At 43.1% G+C, this 24,997-nt stretch overlaps 1 non-coding gene across 1 annotated transcript; it reads left to right on the forward strand.

The window, feature by feature from the left end:
- The first annotated feature begins 24,332 nt into the window (after positions 1-24,332).
- Positions 24,333-24,439, forward strand: LOC142178633 (small nucleolar RNA R71). The gene has a single exon (XR_012706904.1). It is a non-coding gene; the product is annotated as a small nucleolar RNA R71 (small nucleolar RNA).
- Positions 24,440-24,997: the final 558 nt, after the last annotated feature.

A 24,997-nucleotide genomic window follows, 5' to 3' on the forward strand; every position in this document is an offset into this window, starting at 1 on the left:
TGCGGAAGGCGTGGGATATAGCACACAAAAATCTGGAAATCTGGCTGAATTTCATTTTTATGGCCCTAAAACGCAAAACATGAGGAATGGTCATGGCGAGGCAGTGACTATTTCTCCTTAGGTCATTTTTGATGGGCCGGTAAAATTTTAGGTGGTCCGGGTCTGGTAGTCCAGGCGCATGCGGAAGGTGTGGGCTTTAACATACAAAAATTTGAAATCGGGCCGAATTTCAGTTTTATGGATCCAAAACTCCGAAACACGATGAATGGTCATGGAGGGGCAGTGACTAATATAAATTAAGTCATTTTTGATTGGTCGGTCAAATTTTAGGTTGTCCGGGACGGGAGCCGGGGCCCATGCGGAAGGCGTGGGCTATAGAACACGAAAATCGGAGAATCGTGCAAGATGGTGACTATTGTTACTTAGGTTGTTTTTTATTGTCCGGAAAATATTTAGGCGGTCCGGTTCCGGTAGCCCGTGCCTATGTGGAAGGCGTGGGCTATAGCACACGAAAATATGGGAATCAGGCCGAATTTTTGTTTTATGGCCCTAACACGCCAAAAAATAAGGAACGATCATGGCGGGGCGGTGACTATTTTTCTTTGGGTCATTTTTGATCCTTCGAAAAATTTTAGGCGGTCCGGTCCTGGTGACCAGGGCCCACGTGGAAGACGTGGTCTATAACACACGAAAATATGAGAATCAGTTAATATTCCAATTTTATGGCCATAAAATGCCAAAAAATGAGGAACGGTTATGGCGAGACAGTGAATATTTTTTCTCATGCCATTTTTTACGATACGAAAAAGTTTTAGGCGGTTCAGGTCTGGTGGCCCGGTCCCTTGCGGAAGGCGTGATCTATAGCACACGAAAATTAGAGAATCAAGCAGAATTTCTATTTTATGGCCCTAAAACGCCAAACAATGAGGAACAGTCATGGTGGGATAGTGAATATTGTTCCTTAGGTCATTGTTGATAGTACGGAAAAGTATTAGGCGGTCATACACTGGTGGCATGGGCCCATGGGGAAGGCATGGGCAATAGCACACGAAAATCTCAGAGTCTGCCTGAATTTCCGTTTTATGGCCCCCAAAATGCCAAAAACGAGGAACGATCATGATGGGGTGGTGATTAATGGGTCGGTAAAATTTTAGATGGTGCGCGTTTGGTGTTCTGGGCCCACGCGATAGGGTGGGTTCTAGCACACGAAAATATAAGAATCGGGCGGAATTCTAGTTTTATGGCCCTAAAACGCCAAAAAACGAGGAACAGTCATGGCAGAGCGGTGAATATTATTCCTTGGGTCATTTCTGATGGTCCAAAAAATTTTTAGGCGGTCCGGGTCCGGTGAACTAGTCCCATGTGGAAGGCGTCAGCTATAGCACACGAAAATTTGGGAATCAGGTCGAATTTCCGTTATATGGCCCTAGAACGGCAAAATATGAGGAAGGGTCATGGCGCGGCGGTAAATAATGTTTCTTAGGTCATTTATGATAGGCCGGCAAAATTGTAGGTGATCCGGGCCCGGGCGCCCATGCCCACATGAAAGGCGTGGGCTGTAGCACCCTAAAATCTAGGAATCAAGCCGAATTTTCATTTTAAGGCAAATAAACGCCAAAAAATGATGAACGGTCATGGAAGGGTGATGATTATTATTCCTTTGGTCATTTCTGATGGTACGAAAATATTTTAGGTGATCCAGGTTTGGTGGTCCGGGCCCATGCGAAAGACGTGGGCAATACTACACGAAAATCTAGGAAACAAGCGGAATTTTTATTTTATGGCCCTAAAATACCAAAACACGAGGAACGGTAATGGAAGGGCAGAAACTAATATTCCTTAGTTCATTTTTGGTGGGGCGGCAAAATTTTATGCGGTGGGCTATGGCACACAAAAATCTAGGAATCGGGCAAAATTCCAGTTTATTAGGCCCTAAAATGCCAAAAAAGGAAGAACTGTCATGGCAGGGCGGTGACTATTGCTCCTTAGATTTTTTTTGATAGTCCAGAAAAAATATTAGGCGGTTCGGGTCCGGTGGCTCGGGCCCATGAGAAAGGCGTGAGCTATATCACATGAAAATCTGGGAATCGGGCCGAATTTTCATTTTATGGCCGTAAAACACCAAAAAACCAGGAACGGTAATGGCGGGGCGGTGACTAATAGCACACAAAAATCTATGCGGTGGTCTTGGTCTGGAAAACTTTTAGGCGGTCTTGGTCCAGTGGTCTGGGCCCATGCGGAAGACGTGGGCTATAGCACACGAAAATTTGAAAATCGAGCCGAAATTCCGTATTATGGCCCTAAATCGCCAAACAATGAGGAACGGTCATGGCAGTATAGTGACTAATGTTTCTTAGGTCGTATTTGATGGGCCGATAAAACTTTAGGTGGGCTGTAGCACCCTAAAATCTAGGAATCAGGTCGATTTTTCATTTTTTGGCCCTAAAAAGCCAAACAATGAGGAAGGGTCATGGCCCGACAGTGACTAATATTGCTTAGGTCATTTTTGATAGGCCGTCAAAATTGTAGGTGATCCGGGCCCGGGCGCCCGTGCCCACGTGGAAGGCGTGGGCTGTAGCACCCTAAAATCTAGGAATCAGGTCGAATTTTCATTTTTTTGAACTAAAACGCCAAACAACGATGAACGGTCATTGCGGGGCGACGACTATTATTCATTTGGTCATTTCTGATGGTACGGAAATATTTTAGGCGATCCGGGTTTTGTGGCCCAGGCCCATGTGAAAGGCGTGGGCTATAGCACACGAAAATCTAGGAATCTGGTCGAATTTCCGTTTTATGGCCCTAAAACAAAAAAACATGAGGAACGGTCATGGAGAGGCAGTGACTAATATTCCTTAGGTCATTTTTGATGGACCGTTAAAATTTTAGGCGCTCTAGGTCCGGGCGCTTAGGCACACGCGGAAGACACACGAAAATCTAAGCCTCTGGCAGAATTCTAGTTTTATGCCCTTTAATACCAAAAAATGAGAAACGGTCATGGAGGGGCAGTGACTATTATTCCTTAAGTCATTTTTGATGGTCTCGAAAAAGTTTAGGCAGTTTGGGTCGGGTGGACCTGCCCCATGCGGAAGGCGTGGGCAAAATTATGGGAATCGAGCCGAATTTCTATTTTATGGCCCTAAAATGCCAACAAATGAGGAGCGGTCATGGAGTGGCAGTGACTATTATTCCTTAGGTAGTTTTTGATGGTCTGACAAAATTTTAGGCAGTCCTAGTCCGGTGGCATGGGCCAATGCGCAAGGCGTGAGCTATAGCACTCTAAAATCTAGGAATCGGGCCGAATTTTCTTTTTATGGCACTAAAACGTCAAAAAATGAGGAACGGTCATGGCAGGGCAATAACTATTATTCCTTTGGTTATTTCTGATGGTACAAAAAATTTTAGGCGATCCGAGTCCGGTGCCCCAGGCCATGCGAAAGGCATGGGCTATAGCACATGAAAATCTAGGAATCGGGTCGAATTCCAATTTTATGGCCGTAAAACGCCATAAAATGAGGAAGGATCATAGCGAGATGGTGACTAATAATCCTTATTTCGTTTTTTATGGACCAGTAAAATTTTAGGCAGTCTGGTCCGGGAGCTTGGGCCCACGCGGAAGCCATACGAAAATCTAAACATCGGGTGTAATACTAGTTTTATGCCCTTTAATGCCAAAGAATGAGAAAATATCATGGCGGGGCAGTGACTATTATTCCTTAGGTTATTTTTTATGGTATAGAAAAAATATAGGCAGTCCAGGTCTAGTGGTGCAGGCCCATGCGGAAGGCGTGGGCTATAACATACGAAAATTTGAGAATAAGGCGGAATTATAGTTTTATGTCCCTAAAACGCCAAAATATGAGGAACGATCATGTTGGGGGTGTTGACTATTGTTCATTAGATCGTTTTTGATGGTCCAGAAAAATTTTAGGCGGTCTGAGTCCGGTAGTCCGGGCCCATGCGGAAGGCGTGGGATATAGCACACGAAAATTTAAAAATCGGGCCGAATTTCCGCTTTATGGCCCTAAAAGGCCAAAACATGAGGAACAGTCATGGAGGGGTGGTGACTAATGTTCCTTATGTCATTTCTGATGGGCCGGCAAGACTTTAGGTGGTCTGAGTCCGGTGGCCCAGACCCACACGGAAGACGTGGGCTATAGCACACGAAAATTTGGCAGAATTCCAGTTTTATGGCCATAAAATGCCAAAAATTGAGGAACGATCATGGTGGGGCGGTGACTATTGTTCCTTAGATGGTTTTTGATGGTCCAAAAAAATTTTAGGCGGTCTTGGTCCGATGGTCTGGCCCATGTGGAAGGCGTGGGTTATAGCACACAAAAATCTGAAAATCGGCCCGAATTTCCATATTATGGCCCTAAATCGCCAAAATATGAGGAATGGTCATGGCGGTACAGTGACTAATATTTCATAGGTCATATTTGATGGGCCGCTAAAATATTAGGTGATCCGGACCCGTGCGCCCGTACCCACGTGGAAGGCGTGGGCTATAACACCCTAAAATCTAGGAATCGGGCCAAAATTTCAATTTATGGCACTAAAAAGGCAAACAACGAGGAACGGTCATGGCGAGGTGATGAATATTATTCCTTTCATAATTTCTGATAGTACGAAAAAATTTTAGGCGATCCGGGTCCGGTGCCCCGGGCCCATGCGACAGGCGTAGGCTATATAGCACACGCAAATTTAGGAATCATGTCGAATTTTCTTTTTATGGCCCTAAAACACCAAAAACCCAGGAACGGTAATGGCAGGGAGGTGACTAGTATTACTTAGTTAGTTTTGGTGGGGCGGAAAAATTTTAGGCAGTGAGCTATGGTACACAAAAATCTAGGAATCAGGCGAAATTTCAATTTATTAGGCCCTAAAATGCCAAAATCGGAAGAACGGTCATGGCGGGGTGGTGACTATTATTACTTAGTTTGTTTCTAATGGTTCGGAAAAATTTCACACGGTTCGGGTCCGGTGGCTCGGGCCTATGCAGAAGGCGTGGGTATAGCACACAAAAATTTGGGAATCGGGCCAAATTTTTATTTTATGGCCATAGAACACCAAAACAACTAGGAACAGTCATGGCGGGGAGGTGACTAATGTACATTTGATCATTTTTGATCAACCGGAAAAATTTTAGAGGTTCCGTGTCTTGGCACCCGGGCCCACGCGTAAGGCAATTACGAAAATTTGAGAATAAGGCGAAATTGTAGTTTTATGTCCCTAAAACGCCAAAAAACGAGCAACTGTCATGGCATGACGGTGACTATTATTCCTTAAGTCGTTTATGATGGTCCAAAAAAATTTTAGGCGGTCTTGGTCCGGTGGTCTGGGCCCATATGGAAGGCGTGGGCTATAGCACACGAAAATCTAGAAATCGGGCCGAAATTTCGTATTATGGCCCTAAATCGCCAAACAATGAGGAACAATCATGGCAGTATAGTGAGTAATATTTTTTAGGTCGTATTAGATGGGCCGGCAAAATTTTAGGTGATCCGGGCCCGGACGCCCGCGCCCACGTGGAAGGCGTGGGCTGTAGCACCCTAAAATCTAGGAATCAGGTCGAATTTTCATTTTATGGACCTAAAATGCCAAACAATGAGGAAGGGTCATGGAGCGGCGATGACTAATGTTGCTTAGGTATTTTTTGATAGGCCGGCAAAATTGTAGGTGATCCGGGCCCGGGCGCCCGTGCCCACGTGGAAGGCGTGGGCATTAGCATCCTAAAATTAACGAATCACGCCGAATTTTCATTTTATGGCACTAAAACGCAAAAAAACAAATAACGGCAATGGCGGGGTGATGACTATTATTCCTTTGGTCATTTCTGATGGTACGGAAATATTTTAGGCGATCCAGGTTTGGTGGCCCGAGCCCATGCGAAAGGCGTGGGCTATTGCACACGAAAATCTAGGAAACGAGCTGAATTTCTATTTTATGACCCTAAAACACCAAAAAATGAGGAACAGTAATGGCAGGGTGGAAAATAATATTCCTTAGTTCATTTTTGGTGGGGCGGCAAAATTTTAGATAATGGGCTATGTCACACGAAAATCTAGGAATCGGGCAAAATTCCAGTTTATTAGGCCCTAAAATAACAAAAAAGGAAGAATGGACATGGCGGGGCGGTGACTATTGTTCCTTAGGTTATTTTTGGTGGTCCAAAAAAATTTCATGCAGTTCGGGTCCAGTGCCTCGGGGCTATGCGGAAGGCGTGTGCTATAGCACATGAAAATCTCGGAATCGGGCTGAATTTTTATTTTATGGCCATAAAACACCAAAAGAAGCTAGGAACGGTCATGGCGGGGCGGTGAATAATGTAAATTTGATCATTTTTTATCAACCGAAAAGTTTTTAGACGGTCCGGGTCCTGGTGCCCGGGCCCACGCGTAAGGCGATTATGAAAATTTTAGTATAAGGCGAAATTGTAGTTTTATGTCCCTAAAACGCCAAAAAATGAGGAACTGTCATGGAAGGGCGGTGACTATTATTCCTTAGGTCGTTTTGGATGGTCCAAAAAAATTTTAGACGGTCTGGGTCTGGTAGCCCAGGCCCATGTGGAAGGCGTGGGCTATATCACATGAAAATATACAAACCAGGCCGAATTTCTGCTTTATGACCTTAAAACGCCAAAACAAAGGAACTGTCATGGCAGGGCGGTGACTATTGTTCTTTAGTTTATTTTTTATGGTCCAAAAAAATTTTAGGCGGTCCGGTTCCGGACGCTCGAGTCCATGCAGAAGGCATGGCCTATAGCACACGAAAATTTACGGGCCGAATTTCTATTTTATTGCCCTAAAATGCCAAAACATGAACGGTCAAGGAGGGGCGATGACTAATGTTCCCTAGGTCATTTTCGTTTGGCCGGCAAGACTTTAGGTTGTCCGAGTCCGGTGGACCGAGCCCACACAGAAGACGTGGGCTATAGCACACGACAATTTGGGAATTAGATGGAACTTTAGTTTTATGGCCATAAAACGCCAAAACTTGAGGAACGGTCATGGAGGGGCTATGAATATTGTTCCTTAGGTGGTTTTTGATGGTCAAGAAAAATTTTAGGCGGTCTTTGTCCGGTGGTCTGGGCCCATGCAGAAGGTGTAGGCTATTGCATACGAAAATCTAGGAATCGGGCCGAATTTTCATTTTATGGCCATAAAACACCTAAAAACTAGCAACGGTCATGGAAGGGCGGTGACTAATGTAAATTTGATCATTTTGTATGGGCCGACAAAATTTTAGATGGTCCATGTCCTGGCGCTCGGGCCCACACGTAAGGCGATTACGAAAATTTGAGAATGAGGCGGAATTGTAATTTTGTGTCCCTAAAACGCCAAAAAATGAGGAATGGTCATGGCGGTGTAGTGATTAATGTTTCTTAGGTCGTATTTGATGGGATGGTAAAATTTTAGGTGATCCGAACCCGGGCGCCCGTGCCCACAAGGAAGGCGTGGGCTATAGCACCCTAAAATCTAGGAATCGGGCCGAATTTTCGTTTTATGGCACTAAAAAGGCAAAAAATGAGGAACGACCATAGTGGGGCAATGACTATTATTCTTTTCGTAATTTCTGATTGTACGAAAAAAATTTAGGCGATCCGGGTCTGGTGCCCCGGGCCCATGCGAAAGGCGTGGGCTATAGCACACGAAAATCTAGGAATCGTGTTGAATTTTCATTTTATGGCTGCAAAATGCCATAACACAAGGAATGGTCATGGCGAGGCGGTGAATAATATTCCTTAGGTCATTTTTCATGGACCGGTAAAATTTTAGGCGGTCCGGGTCCGAGAGTTAGGGCCAAGCGGAAGTCACACGAAAATCTAATCATCGGGCGGAGTTCTAGTTTTTAAGCCCTTTAATGCCAAAAAAACGAGGAATGGTCATGGACGGGCAGTGACTATTATTCCTTAAGTCATTTTGGACGGTCTAGAAAATTTTTTGGCGGTCCGGGTCCGGTGGCCCTGGCCCATGAGGAAGGCTTGGGTTATAGCACACGAAAATCTGGGAATCGAGCCGAATTTCTATTTTATGGCCCTAAAATGCCAAAAAAGAGGAATGATCATGGCGAGGCAGTGACTAATGTTCATTAGATCATTTTTGATGGTCCGACAAAATTTTAGGCGGTCCTATTCCGGTGGCATGGGCCAATGCGGAAGGCGTGGGATATAGCACAAGAAAATATTGGAATCGGGCCGAATGTTTGTTTTATGGCCCTAAAACTCCAAAAAACAAGGAACAATTATGGATGGGCGGTGATTAATATTTCTTAGGTTATTTATGATGGGCCGATAAAATTTTAGGCGGTCCGGACCCGGGCGCCCCGATCTATACGGAAGGCGTGGGCTGTAGCACACGAAAATATGGAAATCGGGCGGAATTCCAGTTTTATGGCCCTAAAATGCCAAAAAGACAAGAAATGGTCATGGAGGAGTGGTGACTATTTTCCCTTGGATAATTTTTGATGGTCTGAAAAATTTTTAGGCGGTCTGCATCCGGTGGCCTGGGCCAATGCGGAAGGCGTGGGCCAAATTTTCGAAAATCTGGGAATCGGGCCAAATTTCCATTTTATGGCCCTAAAATGCCAAAACCCGAAGGATGGTCATGGAGGGGCGGTGACTAATATTCCTTAGTTCCTTTTTAATAGTCCGACAAAATTTTAGATGGTCGGGGCGCCCGGGCCCATGCGGAAGGCGTGGGATACAACACCCGAAAATATGGGAATCAAATGCAATTCCAATTTTATGGCCCTAAAATGCCAAAAAACGAGGAATGGTCATGGCGGTCAGAAACTATTGTTACTTAGGTCATTTTTATGGTCCAGAAGAATTTTAGGCAGTTTAGGTTCAGTAGCCGGGGCCCATGCAGAAAGCGTGGGCAATAGCATACGAAAATTTGGGAATCGGGTCGAATTTTCGATATAAGGCCCTGAAATTCCAAAAATTGAGGAACGGTCATAGCGGGGCTATGAATATTGTTCCTTTGGTGGTTTTTCATGGTCAAAAAAATTTGTAGGCGGTCTTGGTCCGGTGATCTGGGCCCATGCGGAAGGCGTGGGCTATTACATACTAAAATCTAGGAATCAAGCTAAATTTTTATTTTATGGCCATAAAATACCAAAAAACTAGGAACGGTCATGGCAGGGCGGTGACTATTGTAAATTTGATCATTTTTTATGGGACGGCAAAATTTTAGATGGTCCATGTCCTGGCGCTCGGGCCCACGCGTAAGGCGATTACGAAAATTTGAGAGTAAGGCAGAATTATAGTTTTGTGTCCCTAAAACACCAAAAAATGAGGAACGATCATGGAAGGGTGGTGACTATTGTTCCTTAGGTAGTTTCTGATGGTCCGAAAACTTTTTTGGCAGTCTGGGTCTGGTAGCCCGGGCCATGCGAAAGGCGTGGGCTATAGCACATGAAAATATAGAAATCAGGCCGAATTTCCGCTTTATGGCCTTAAAACACCAAAAAAAGGAACGGTCATGGCAGGGCAGTGACTATTGTTCTTTAGGTTATTTTTGGTCCAGAAAAGTTTTGGGCGGTCTGGTTCCGGGCGCTCGGGCCCACGTAGAAGGCGTGGACTATAGCACACGAAATATGGAAATCGGGCGGAATTCTAGTTTTATTGCCTTAAAATGCCAAAATACGAGGAATGATAATGGCAGAGCGATGACTATTTTTTCTTGGGTCATTTTTGATGGTTTAAAATTTTTTAAGGTGGTCCGCGTCTGGTGACGTGGGCCCCTGCGGAAGGCGTGGGCTATAGCATATCAAAATATAGGAATAGGGCTGAATTTTCATTTTATGGCCATAAATTCAAACCAAACTAGGAATGGTCATGGTGTGGCAGTGACTAATATAAATTTGATCATTTTTGATGGGCCGACAAAATTTTAGACGGTCCGAATCCATGCGTAAGATGATTATGAAAATTTGAGAATAAGACAAAATTATAGTTTTATGTCCCTAAAATGCCAAAAAATGAGGAACAATCATGGAAGGGTGGTAACTATTGTTCTTTAGGTCGTTTTTGATGGTATGAAAAAAATTTAGGCGGTCTGGGTCCGGTAGCCCGGGCCCATGCGGAAGGCGTGGGTTATAGCACACAAAAATTTGGGAATCGGGCGGTATTCCAGTTTTATGACAATAAAACACCAAAAATTGAGGAACGGTCTTGCCGGGGGAGTGACTATTGTTCCTTAGACGGGTTCTTATGGTCCAGAAAAATTTTGGGCGATATTGGTCAGGTGGTCTGGGACCATGCGGAAGGCGTGAGCTATAGCACACGAAAATCTGAAAATCGGGCCGAAATTCTGTATTATGGCCCTTAATCGCCAAAATATGAGGAACAGTCATGGAAGTGCAGTGAATAATGTTTCTTAGATCGTATTTGATGGGACGGAAAAATTATAGGTGATCCAGGCCCGGGCTCACATTGAAGGCGTGGGCTATAACACCCTAAAATCTAGGAACCGGGCCGAATATTTGTTTTATGGTACTAAAACGCCAAACAATACGGAACGGTCATGGCGGGCGATGACTATTATTCCTTTGGTCATTTCTAATGGTATGAAAATATTTTAGGCGATCCAGGTTTGGTGGCACGGGCCCATGCGAAAGGCGTGGGCTATAGCACACAAAAATATAAGAATCTGGTCGAATTTATATTTTATGGCCGTAAAACGAAAAAAAACGAGGAACGGTCATGGAGAGGCGGTGACTAATATTCCTTTGGTCATTTTTGATGGACCGTTAAAATTTTAGGCGCTTCGGGTCTGGGCGCTTCGGCACACGCGAAAGACACACGAAAATCTAAGCCTCTGGCAGAATTCTAGTTTTATACCCTTTAATGCCAAATCATGAGGAACAGTCATGGAGGGGCAGTGACTATTATTCTTTAGATAATTTTGATGGTCTAGAAAAGTTTTAGGCGGTCCGGATCCGGTGGCCTCGGCCCATCCGTAAGACGTGGGGTATAGCTCACGAAAATCTGAGAATCGGGCCGAATTTCTATTTTATTACCCTAAAATGCCAAAGAACATGGAACCGTCATGGCGAGACAGTGATTATTGTTTTCTTATGTCATTTTTGATGGTCTGACAAAATGTTTGACAGTCCTCGTCCGGTGGCATGGGCCAATGCGGAAGGCGGGGCCTATAGCACCCTAAAATCTAGGAATGAGGCTGAATTTTTGTTTTATGGCACTAAAATACCAAAATATGAGGAACGGTCATGGCGGGGCGATGAAAATTATTCCTTTGGTCATTTCTGATGGTACGGAAAAAATTTAGGTGATCCAGGACCAGTGGCTTGGGCCCATGCGAAAGACATGGGTTATAGCACACGAAAATCTAGGAATCGGGTCGAATTTTTGTTTTATGGCCATAAAACGCTAAAACATCAGGAACGGTCAGGACGAGGCGGTGACTAATATTCCTTAGGTCGTTTTTGATGGACCGGTAAAATTTTAGGCGGTCTGGGTCCGGGCGCTTGGGCCCATGCGGAAGGCACACGAAAATCTAAGCATCGTGCAAAATTCTAGTTTTATGCCCTTTAATACCACAAAATGAGGAACGGTTATGGCGGGGCAGTGAATATTATTCCTTAAGTCATTTTTGATGGTCTAGAAAAAGTTTAGGTGGTTCGGGTCCATTGGTCTTGGCCCATACGGAAGGCGTGGGTTAAAATATGGGAATCTGGCTGAATTTCTATTTTATGGCCTAAAATGCCAAAAAATGAAGAACGGTCATAGAGTGGTAGTGATTATTGTTCCTTAGGTCATTTTTGATGGTCCGACAAAATTTTAGGCAGTCCTAGTCCAGTGGCATGGGCCAATGCACAAGGCGTGAGCTATAGCACCCTAAAATCTAGGAATTGGGCTGATTTTTCTTTTTATGGCACTAAAACGTCAAAAAACGAGGAACGCTCATGGCGGGGCGATAACTATTATTCCTTTGGTTATTTATGGTGGTACAAAATTTTTTTAGGCGATCCGGGTCCGGTGTCCCGGGCCATGCGAAAGACGTGGGCTATAGCACATGAAAATCTAGGAATCGGGTCAAATTTCCATTTTATGGCCATAAAACGCCAAAAGACGAGGAAGGGTCATGGAAAGGTGGTGACTAATATTCCTTATTTCCTTTTTTATGGACCGGTAAAATTTTAGGCGGTCTGGTCCGGGAGCTTGGGCCCACGCGGAAGGCACACGAAAATCTAAGCATCGGGCGTAATTCTAGTTGTATGCCCTTTAATGCCAAAAAATGAGGAATGGTCATGGCGGAGCAGTGACTATTATTCCTTAGGTTATTTTTGATAGTCTAGAAAAACTTTAGGCAGTTCGGGTCCGATGGCGCAGGCCCATGTGGAAGGCGTGGGCTATAACACACGAAATTTTGAGAATAAGGCGGAATTGTAGTTTTATGTCCCTAAAATGCCAAAATATGAGGAACGGTCATGTTGGGGGTATTGACTATTGTTCCTTAGATCGTTTTTGATGGTTCGAAAAAATTTTAGGCGGTCTGAGTCCGGTAGCCTGGGCCCATGCTGAAGGCATGGGATATAGCACACGAAAATTTAGAAATCGAGCCGAATTTCCGCTTTATGGCCCTAAAACGCCAAAATATGAGGAACAGTCATGGCGGGGCGGTGACTAATATTTCTTATGTCATTTTGATGGGCCGACAAGACTTTAGGAGGTTTGAGTCCGGTGGCCCGGGCCCACATGGAAGACGTAGGCTATAGCACACGCAAATTTAAGAATCGGGCAGAATTCCAGGCCATAAAATGCCAAAAATTGAGGAACAATCATGGTGGGGCGGTGACTATTGTTCCTTAGGTGATTTTTGAAGGTCCAGAAAAATTTTAGGCGGTCTTGGTCCGATGGTCTGGCCCATGCAGAAGGCATGGGTTATAACACACGAAAATCTGAAAATCGGGCCGAATTTCCATATTATGGCCCTAAATCGCCAAAGGATGAGGAATGGTCATGGCGGTCCAGTTAATAATGTTTCTTAGGTCGTATTTGACGGGATGGTATAATTTTAGGTGATCCGAACCCGGGCGCCCGTGCCCACGTGGAAGGCGTGGGCTATAGCACCCTAAAATCTAGGAATCGGGCCGAATTTTTGTTTTATGGCACTAAAAAGGCAAAAAGCGAGGAATGGTTATGGCGGGGCGATGGCTATTATTTATTTTGTAATTTCTGATGGTACAAAAAAATTTTAGGCGATCCGGGTCCGGTGCCCCAGGCCCATGCAAAAGACGTGGGCTATAGCATACGAAAATCTAGGAATCGTGTCGAATTTTTATTTTATGGATCTAAAATACCAAAACACAAGGAACGTTTATGGTGAGGCGGTGACTAATATTCCTTAGGTCATTTTTGATGGACCGGTGAACTTTTTGGCGGTTAGGGTCCGAGAGCTAGGGCCACGCGGAAGGCACACGAAAATTTAATCATAGGGCGGAGTTATAGTTTTATGCCCTTTAATGCCAAAACATGAGGAACGGTCATGGAGGGGCAGCGACTATTATTCCTTAAGTCATTTTGGATGGTCTAGAAAATATTTTGGCGGTCCGGGTCTGGTGGCCCTAGCCCATGAGGAAGACGTGGGTTATAGCACACGAAAATCTGGGAATCGAGCCGAATTTCTGTTTTATGGCCCTAAAATACCAAAAACGAGGAATGGTCATGGCGAGGCAGTGACTGTTGTTCATTAGGTCATTTTTGATGGTCCGACAAAATTTTAGGCGGTCCTATTCCGGTGGCATGGGCCAATGCAGAAGGCGTGGGATATAGCACACGAAAATATTGGAATCGGGCCGATTTTTCATTTTCTGGCCCTAAAACTCCAAAAAACAAGGAACAGTTATGGATGGGCAGTGATTAATATTTCTTAGGTTATTTTTGATGGGCCGACAAAATTTTAGGCGGTCCGGGCCCGGGCGCCTCGACCTATACGGAAGGCGTGGGCTATATCACACGAAAATATGGGAATCAGGTGGAATTCCAATTTTATGGCCCTAAAACGCCAAAAAGATAAGAAATGATCATGGAGGAGCGGTGACTATTTTCCCTTGGATAAGTTTTGATGGTCTGAAAAAGTTTTAGGCGGTCTGCATCCGGTGGCCTGGGCCAATGCGGAAGGCGTGGGCCAAATTTTCAAAAATCTGGGAAACGGGCCAAATTTTCGTTTTATGGCCCTAAAATGCCAAAACCCGAAGGACGGTCATGGAGGGGCGGTGACTAATATTCCTTAGTTCCTTTTTGATAATCCGGCAAAAGTTTAGACAGTCGGGGCGCCCGGGCCTATGCGGAAGGCGTGGGCTATAGCACACGAAAATATGGGAATCAAATGAAATTCCAATTTTATGGCCCTAAAATGCCAAAAAACGAGGAATGGTCATGGCGGTCGGTGACTATTGTTCCTTAGGTCATTTTTTATGGTCCAGAAGAATTTTAGGCAGTTTAGGTTTAGTGGCCCGAGCCCATGCAGAAGGCATGGGCAATAACACTCGAAAATCTGGGAATCGGGTCGAATTTTTGATTTATGGCCATGAAATTCCAAAAAGTGAGGAACGATCATGGAGAGGCGGTGACTTATATTATTTTGGTTATTTCTGATGGGCCGGAAATATTTTATGCGATCCGAGTCCGACGTCTGGGTCTATTCGGAAGGTGTGGGACATGAAAATGTGAGAATTAGGCAGAATTCTACTTTTATGGCGCTAAGACGCCAAAAAATGAGGAATGCTCATTGAGGAGCAGTGACTATTGTTCCTTAGGTCATTTTTGATTTTTCGGAAAAATTTTAGGCGGTCCGGATCTGGTGGCCCGGGCCCATGCGGAAGGCGTGGGATATATCAAACGAAAATGTGGGAATTGGACCGAATTTCGATTTTATGGCCCGAAAATTCCAAAAAATGAGGAAAAGTCATGGCGGGGCTGTGACTATTGCTCCTTAAGTTGTTTATTATGGTCCGAAAAACTTTTAGGCGGTCCGAGTCTAGTAGCCCAGGCACATGCGGAAGACGTGGGCTATAGCATATGTAATCTAAAAATAGGGCTGAATTTCAATTTTATGGCCCTAAAACGCAAAAATGAGGAACGGTCATGACGGGCAGTGAGTATTGCTCATTCTTATCAATGAGCATGAGTTGCTCTTGTCTGACCCATATCCATTCTGCGTCGTCAAATTTTGCTTCTTGAATGACCCTTAAAGACCGTATTTTGACCTCTTCGGGTATCATAGCTTCAGTGTCGTATACCAACATATACGGCATTTCCCCAGTGGATATTCTCATGGTAATTCGATAACCCTATAAAGCGAAAGGTAGTTTCTCGTTCCATTGTCTGTGATTGCCCACTATCTTCCGTAAAGTTCTCTTGATATTCTTGTTGGCTGCCTTGACTGCCCCATTCATTTGTGGTCTGTAAGCTGTGGAATTGCGGTGGACGATTATGAACCTTTCGCAGATTTCTCTCATGAGGTCGCTGTTAAGGTTAGCGATATTGTCAGTGATGATAGATTTCGGTATTCCGAATCTGTAGATAATGTTGTTATGGACGAAATCTTCCACTACCTTCTTCATGACAACTTTGTAAGTAGATGCCTCGACCCATTTAGTGAAATAGTCGATACCTACCAAGATGAAATGATGTCCATTTGATGTGGCATGCTCTATAGGTCCAATCACGTCCATGCCCCAAGCGGCGAACGACTAGGGGTTTAACTCATTCGGCGGAACCCGAATGAAATCCCCTTGAATCTGGCACTGGTGACACTTCTATACGTAGCGGATACTGTCACTTTCCATAGTCATCCAAAAGTATCCAGCTTTCATGATTTTCTTGGCTAATGTGAACCCGTTCATGTGGGATCCGCACGTTCCTGCAAGTATCTCCTCCAATAGTCTGTTTGCCTCGGCAACGTCTACACATCTCAACAAACCTATTTTTGGGATCCTCCTGTACAAGGACTTCCCCGTTGAAGAAAAAGTGGTTCGCCAGCCTCCCGAGGGCTCGCGTTACAAGGACGCCAGTGAACTCGTTCTGAATCCTGGGACGTGGTTGAACTCAATCTTCGTGAACTTCTTGCATAGCTCTTTCACACAGTGCATGTATGGAAGTATGTTGACATTCTTGGTAGACCATTCCCCTTGGACTTGGTGATCAATAGATCGGAATCTCCTATGACCAAAAGTTCTTTGACATTCATGTCGACTGCCATTCTAATCCCAAGGATGCATGCTTCGTATTTAGCCATATTATTGGTGCAAGGGAATCTTATCTTTGCCGATGCTGGATAGTGCTGTCCAGATTCCAAAATCAGGACTATCCCAATTTCGACTCCTTTGAAGTTCGTTACTCCATCGAAAAACATTCTCCACCCAGGGTACGATTCTGCAATATCTTCTCCAGCAAATAATACTTCTTTATTAGGAAAATATGTGGTAAACGGCTAGTAATCCCCATCCTTCGGATTCTCTATGGGGTGGTCGGCTAAAACTTGTCCTTTGATAGCCTTTTGAGTTATGTACGCAATGTAAAATTCGTTGAGGAGAATTTTCCATTTAGCTGCTTTCGGTAGGCATTGGCTTCTGGAAGATGTACTTGAGCGGACCGAACCAAGATATCAGATGCGTAGTGTGTATGCTGACATAAATGCCTTAGTTTTTGGGCAATCCAAGTCAGAGCACAACAAGTGCGTTCTATCAAAGTATACTTGGCTTCGCATGGCGTGAACTTTTTACTTAAGTAGTAGATGGCCTGCTCCTTTCTCCCAGTCTTGTCATGCTGTCCCAACACACAGCCAAAGGCGTTATCCAAGACTGACAAATATAGTAACAATGGCTTTTCGGGTTTGGGGGAACCAACACTAGTGGATTTGACAGATACTCATTGATTCTGTCGAAGGCTTTCTACACTTTTCTGTCCATCTTGTGGCAGCATCCTTCTTCAGAAACTTGAAAATGGGTTCACAGATTACCGTGGACTGGGCTATGAATCAGCTGATGTAATTTAATCTACCTCGGAAACTCATGACATCTTTCTTGCTTTTCAGTGGTGGCAATTCCTGAATTAGCCTTGATTTTTTACTGGTCAAGTTCTATCCCCTTCCTGCTTATAATGAAGCCCAACAACTTTCCATTGGGGACTCCAAATGCGCACTTTGCAAGATTTAACTTCAAACTGTACCTTCGCAGGCGTTCGAAAAATTTCCTCAAATTGTCCAAGTGTTCCGAACTCTTTCGAGACTTTATAATGACGTCGTCCACACATACTTCAATCTCCTTATGAATCATGTCGTGAAAGAGAGTCACCATGGCCCTCATGTAGGTGGTGCCGACGTTCTTGAGACCGAACGACAATACTCTATAGCAGTAAACTCCCCTAGGTGTAGTGAAGACTGTTTTATCTGCATCTTACTCTTGCATCAAGATTTGGTGATACCCAGCAAAACAATCCACAAACGACTGCAGTTCATGCTTCACACAGTTGTCGATGAGGATGTGGATATTTGGCAGAGGGAAATCATCCTTTGGACTAGCTTTGTTGAGATCTCAATAGTCCACACATATTCTGATCTTTACATCTTTCTTGGGTACTGGGACGATGTTTGCCTGCTAGCTTGGATAGTCAGTGACCCTTACTAGATTTGCTTCTATCTACTTGGTCACTTCTTTCTTTATCCTTAGACTCAAATAAGGTTTGAAGTTTCTTGGTTTCTACTTGACCGACGGTCTGGTAGGATCGGTGGGCAGTTGATGCGAGACATTGTCAGTGCTTAATCCCGGAATGTCATCATATGACCATGCTAATACATCGATGTACTGTTGGAGGAGCCCTACCAGTTTTTCCTTCTGCTCGGTCTTCTAGGTGAATGCTGATTCTAGTTTCTTTTACATCTTCTTCACTTCCAAGATTGACCACTTTCGTTTCTTCGAGTTTGGGCTTTTTCTGACTCTCCAACTTCTCGATCTCTTGCGGGAGATTGTCGGGCATCATGATCTCATTCTACTCCTCATAATATGGGTCGTTGCGTTCAACGGTTTCGTTACAAATCATAATCGCAAAACGCGGGTTTTTAGCATTTTGATTACTGAAAAGAAAAGCTAAGTATAAATGAAGCGGTAAATAAAGTTGCAATATTCGAGAAAATGATTCTTTTTATTTCATCAAAATAGGAACGTCTTAAGCGTTCAAAAGAGGCAAATGACAAAAAGGTACTGACACGGTGCACGCCTAAATTGATCGTGCACTTTTCAAAAGAAAACTTTTACAGTTCCATACTACCAAGACACCTGGTGAACCAAAGATGGACTGGCGGTCCAATTCCGCAGCTCTTCCCCTGGTTCGGCATCCTTGATAGTCGGTATCTTGATGTTAGTCCCTTCACAGCAGTCTTCAATAATATTTACTAATAGATTTCCCATCCTGTCGATGATATCATCTTCTGGTGCTGAATTCTGTCCCGGACTTGCAACATGCTCTGGCATAAAAAAAATTTCCTAGAGCTAACGTTACGAGCTTTCCCCTTCGGAGGCTGATATCCTATGCCGACCCTTCCTTTCTGCCCATTATGTTCAATTGGATCTGGGATTCTGTCCGACCTCGCTCCCAGCCCTGTTCCTGGCCTGTATCCATATTTCATCATCTCCCTCATAGCCATCTTGGATCTATATGCAACTGCATTCCCAGGTTTTGTTCAGTCTTTTCCATCTCGGTAGTCTGTATGATTTCCACTGCATGGAAAGCAACTGCGTCTAGCCCTTCAATGACGGAAAAACAAACTCCAGATAAGCGGAATGATCCCACTCGCCATGGACCATGATCTCCTGACATCCCCACTCAAATTTCATGTATTGGTGCAAAGTGGATGGGACGGCCCCCGCCATATGTATCTCGGATCTTCCCAGCAGCAAGTTGTAGGAAGAGGAGATGTTGATTACTTGAAACAATATGGGAAATTTGACCGGCCCGATCTACAAGGCCAAATAAATTTCTCCAATAACATCATTTTGCGAACCATCAAAGGCCCTCACCCTCACGTGGCTTTCCTTGACTTCCCTCAAATCAATTCCTAACTCCTGTAGGGTGGAGATTAGACAAATGTTGACTCCTGACTGTCCATCGACCAACACTCGGGACACCACTTTGTCCCCACATTTGACAGTGATATGAAGGGCCTTGTTATGACTTGCGCCTTCGACAGTAAGTTCATCTCTTCTGAAAGTGATCATATTTGCTTTGACCATTTTCCCAGTTGTCGTGGCCAGCGCTTCGCTGGTGGTGCTACTTGGTACACTTACCCCACTTAGTACTTTAAATAGGCCATCCTTATGACTGTTGGAACTTATTAATAGATCCATGATTGATATCTGTGCTGGGGTTTTCTTCAGCTGCTCCTCCACAGAATATTGTTTGTTTGACATTCTCTTCCAAAACTCGGCACTTTATGAGTCTATTATGTTCCTTCAAATTTGATCTCTTCCCAAGTTCCATAGATTGAAATCTTCAGGAGCGTAGCTGATGATCTCTAAATACACACTTAAATTATGCTCGCTAATCAAATATAGTATAGTATAATATCGCATCCACATGGATTGGATTTAAACAGTATTCTCATAGTTTCTAGCTTGATCGCTATCCAAGATGATCAACAATTGAGATTTATATGATTTCTAACTAAAATTAACTAAGAGTCTAGAGCTACTGACTAAGGGCAATCGAAACAAAGATAAGCAAGGAAGTTATCAATGAGAGGAAATATGGGTTGGTAGGATAGGTGGAAAATAATTATTTGGGATCTAACTCTAGATAATTCACTTCTAATGTTTAAGTGAGTCTCTTGAATTCACTCAATTATAAGTTTAAGCATTCGGCAAAAATTCCTCTCTCGACTAAGTCTTAAGCTCACGAGATGAACCAATTTAAGCACGTGAAGATATGCAAGAATGCATAGTGGATTGGTCTTTAGGAAAACCTCTTTCGATTATTCCCCTAACTAGGTTTAATCAATGATTCAACTAACCTCCTTTGATTACTAAGAATAATTAATGAATTCAACCAATAATATAATACAAATATATCACAAGTTATGCCTCTCTCGATTACATGAACAAGTGAATATAGATGCAACAGTTAAATCATCCAAAAGTACTTCAATACATAAGACTAGAGTTATAATCCACAAACAATCATCAACACACCAAATCCATCAAACCCTAAAGAGAACTACTCCATAGATATGGTGCAATTTGTCACAAATACAATTAAAGTAGAGGAAAACATAAATTCAATCCAAACTCGGGTCTTGAGTGAGGAAGGAATGATAAAATTCTTGTGCTCATGTTATTCTAACCCCTCCTTAGCCTCCTTAGGTCGAATATGTGTCAAAAGTTTAGAAATTAACATTTTCCCATGTATTTATATCAAGTAGGGTCGGGCCCAAACGAAATTACCTTTTCCTGGCCGAAATAGGACATTCACTCTATAAAATGTTGCACAGGCGCGCCGCATGGGGCGACGCGCCATGCAAGGCATTAGTGGGGAAATCTAGAGAGCTCAACAATTCAATAGGCAGTCAAAATACACTGATGCGTCGCACTATGCCTCGCACCCTGCGTCGCACTAGTGCAAATTTCTCAGAGTACGGCTCAAATCTTGCATTTTGACGTCCAGACTTTGTCCTCGACCCTCGAACACGATCCCGAATTAATCCATTGGGCTTTTACTCTCACTTCAAGGTCCTAAATCACTCGAATTCATTCCACATCTACATATCTTGGAATCATTCCTACAAGACATAAAACATACAATAAGTGCAAAACACTATCAATTAAAGCTCAAACACAAGTAAAGTGCAGTTAATTAGAGTGCAATAAGCGACTAAAATATGAGATTATAGCCTACCATCAACACCCCACACTTAAACCATTACTCTTCCTCGAGCAATCAAACTACACTTCACATAAATGCGACCTTTTTCAACAACTCTCATGACTCATTGCATCAGGAATATTTAAAACAGATTAAGTACAATATCGTAACATCCTAGCCTCAAAATTTAACTCAAAAGCCCCACGCATTATTTATTACTCGCTCACTTACTCTAACATAGAGGTCAAGCATTACCTTTCCTTCGTGAATAAAGTTCCCTCACACGACAATAGAGAGTGGTTCCACACACAACAAAATTCAACAACAATTAGGAACTCGAGATAGAAAGAATTAGCTCACTCTCAGAAACAACATTCATATGCCACAAAAGACGTACCATAGGCTTTCCCGTAGTGTACTACTCCACTAATTGAGCTCATTCTGTCAAGGATCAAGTAGGACTTCATTTGGTTGTAATGTAGGCTGCGGGATGGGCAGGATACATTTAGATATAAGAGTGGCTACACCTCCCTAAGCGCTTTAATACATACATTTCATTGATCAAAACCCCACACGTATGTCAAATCATAACTCCACCTTTACATCAATATACATCAACTCCCTACTTCTTTAAGCACAATTACATCAAGAGTCACCACTATCAAGGAATATTTTGCACAACGATACAACTATTTTTTTCTTTTTATTTTCCCGATTTACGTGGCTCTTACTTTTTCAAAATAATGCACCTTTCTCCTATTTCAATAGTTACACTCAAAAGACAAACCAACTACCCCACACTTCAACTTTTACAAAATTCATAAAAGATTCAAGTGCTCACGAGAGGTAAAAAGGTTCAAATAGATGGCCAATTCAAACAAATGGGTAAAGATTGTAATGTGATTGCCAAAGAAACAAGATTATAGGCTCAAAGGAGTTAACTAAGATACATAACAATTAGGTGGATAAACATAAATCTGGCTTAATAAAGAAATGCCTATATCACTTTCAAAACTGAACAAAACTACTATTTCGCTTTGCAAACACACGGGGCAAGTTCTAGACATCAAATGCAATGCACATAATAACACAAAACCTCACACCCATATGGCACATAACTCACTCAGGATCGGACTATCAAGACACTCTAGTCAAAGTAGTTAAGCAAAGTTAAGATCATACAATTTAAGGTACTTATACAAGAGTCAAAAACTGAGCTTAAGCGTCACAACTAAAGTACTTACTATTCTCAAGGTATAATAAAGTCAAGAGATATTGCCTTCCATCTAAGACATAGCACAAGGTTTCCTACTCCTAACAAAAATAAAAACTAACTACACCCGGTTCAAACAAAACCCTTGGAAAAGAACCACGACACAAAGAAAAACCAAGGGGGACTTGTTACACTACCTAACGAGAGAAAATATTTTTGTCTTTTTTCCTTCAACTTTACTCCCTCAAGAAACCCGTCGAATGATATCCATCGTCGGGAAAAATCGAAAATTTTCAAATTTTCATGGTTTTTTCAATTTTTTTTCTATCTCTAACTACTACTACTAACAAAAAGAAAACTAAAACTAATATACATACAACATACAAATATCCCTCACCCCACACTTTAAGTTGTGGCATGTCCCTATGACACACAATCAAAAAGCATAAGGTAAAGGAAACATTCCTGAACATCTAGTCGGGGTCTGAGTCGAAGTCGGGCTCTATTCCTCATCTTCGAACTAATGCGCACATCCATGCAAACAAATTCTTCTCAGCCTTCTAGGGATACACTCCACACTTATCTTTCTCACTCAGTGCAGCCTTCTCTTTTGAGTCCTTCACTTTCCACTCAACACTTGCAGCTGGTTTTTCTTTTTGTGCCCCCTTTTAAACGTTCATATCAAAAGTCACTGTCTCCTCACCCACTCTAAGTATGAGTTTTCTCTTGTGTATATCCAATATCGCTCTACCCATTGCTAAGAATGGTCTTCCTAGGATGAGGGGGACCTCCTTGTTCTCCTCCATTTTTACCACTCTACAGGAAATACGAACTTATCAACCCGAACTAACACATCTTCCACTATCCCCTCAGGTATTTAAGTTGTTTGGTCTGCCAGCTGCAAAGATATTGGCACCGACCTTATCTCTTCAATCTTTTTCTCCAATTTCCTATAAATAGATAGAGGCATTAGATTAATTGAGGCACCAGAATCACATAAAGATTTATCAAAATTAATAGAGCCTAAAGAGCAAGGTATAGTAAAACTTCTTGGGTCTTCACACTTTCGTGGGAGTTTATTTTGCAATATTGCACTGCAATGCTTTGTGTGCTTTACCACCGAGGTCTCTTCTATCTTCCTCTTCTTTGTCAGAATTTCCTTTAATAATTTGGCATAAGCAGGCATTTGTGAGAGAACTTCTGTGAATGGAAAATTTATATGAACTTGTTTCAGCACATCTAGAAATCACGCAAACTGCTTGTCCAGCTTTTCTCTACATAGCTTTTGAGGGAAAGGTAAAGCGGGCATATACTGGCTCTCCTTAGATTCCCCCCTTCTTGATTTTTCTTCCTTCTTCTTCTTCTCAGTTTTCATCTGGCCCTTCTTCTTTTATCAACATCAATCTTCAGTTGCTCCCCACTTTCTTTTTAAGGTATCACATCATTTTGGATCAGGGTGGGATCTTTCAACACTTGCCCACTTCTCAGAGTTACAACATTCACTGTTTTTTTGGGATTCTTTTCAGTGTCAGCGGGAAGATGCCTGGAACCCTCTCAGATATTATTGTTGTAATTTGTCCCACTTGTCTCTCCAGGTTTCGAAGACCAGTGCCCAATTCTTTGATAGCTGCTCCATGAGCGTCCAGCCTATCATCTATCTTGATAATGAAAGCCTTCATTAGATCTTCTAGACCAGGCTGAATGGGCTGTTGAAGCTGAAATTGCTGCATTTGCTGATTTTGGTATGCTGGAGCTCCTTGTCCATGCGGTCTAGAGTTATTTTGTTGCCAAGAATTCGCAGTACCACCAGGTGAACTCCATGAAAAATTGGGATGCCTCTAACCCATTGCATTGAAATTGTAGTTTCCCACAACATTTACTTCCTCAATTGAGGCTTGACACTCATGAGCAGGGTGTCCTCTTCCACATATATCACAAGCTGCATGAGGCTCACTTTGCATTGAGGCTAAGGTCAGCTTCCTTATCTCCTTGGCCATAACATCAAGTTGTACCTGCACAGATGTGTTAGCATCAACCTGGTGAACACCAGTTGATCTTCTTCTTTCAGCACTCTCAGAGGGCCACTGATTTGCATCTTCAGATAACTCATCAAGAATTGTGACTATATCCTCTAGAGTTTTGTTCATCAGCGGGCCTCCAACTGCATTGCTCAATGTTCTACGTGAGGCCGGTGTCAATCCATCCCAAAAGTCCTAGAGTCGCATCCAGAGTTCAATTCCACTATGTTGACACTTTTGAACAATCTCCTTAAACCTCTCCCATGCTTCAAAAATAGTTTCCGTATCCTTTTGGCAGAAGTTATGTATTTCCCTTCTAAACTTTACCGTTTTAGCTAAAGAGAAATTATTATCAAGGAATTTCCTGGTCATCTCCTCCCGTGTTCTGATTGATCCTGCGGGCAAGCTTCGAAGCCATTGTTTTGCATCATTTGAGTGTGAAGTGGAATACCCTTAAGTACACTAGATCTTGTGACACACCATTATATTAATAGGTGTTCATAATCTCCTCTATGTCCATTAGATGAGTATTTGGATCTTTGTTTGGCTTCCCTCTGAAGACACAACAATTCTTAAGGGTTTGAAGCAACCCTTGCTTCAATTCAAAGTTGTTTGCTACAGTTGGAGGTGGTCTCACACTAGATAATCTTTGATTGTAGACTGTTCTAGCATAATCGCCAAGTGATCTCCCAGGCATGGGAGCTATATTTCCGAACTAGTCTGCACCCAAGGGTTGATTTTGAACAATTTTATGACCCCTCTCTTCTTCCTAAAAAATCTGTGCATCTCTAATAGCTGATTCCTTAGCATCCCATGCAACTTGTTCTCGTCGTTGGGCTGCTTCTCTTGCAACCAAATCTACATTATCCTCATTGATTCCAT

The sequence above is a fragment of the Nicotiana tabacum genome, chromosome 24 (genome assembly GCF_000715075.1).
Source record: "Nicotiana tabacum cultivar K326 chromosome 24, ASM71507v2, whole genome shotgun sequence".
Taxonomy (NCBI): Eukaryota; Viridiplantae; Streptophyta; class Magnoliopsida; order Solanales; family Solanaceae; genus Nicotiana; species Nicotiana tabacum.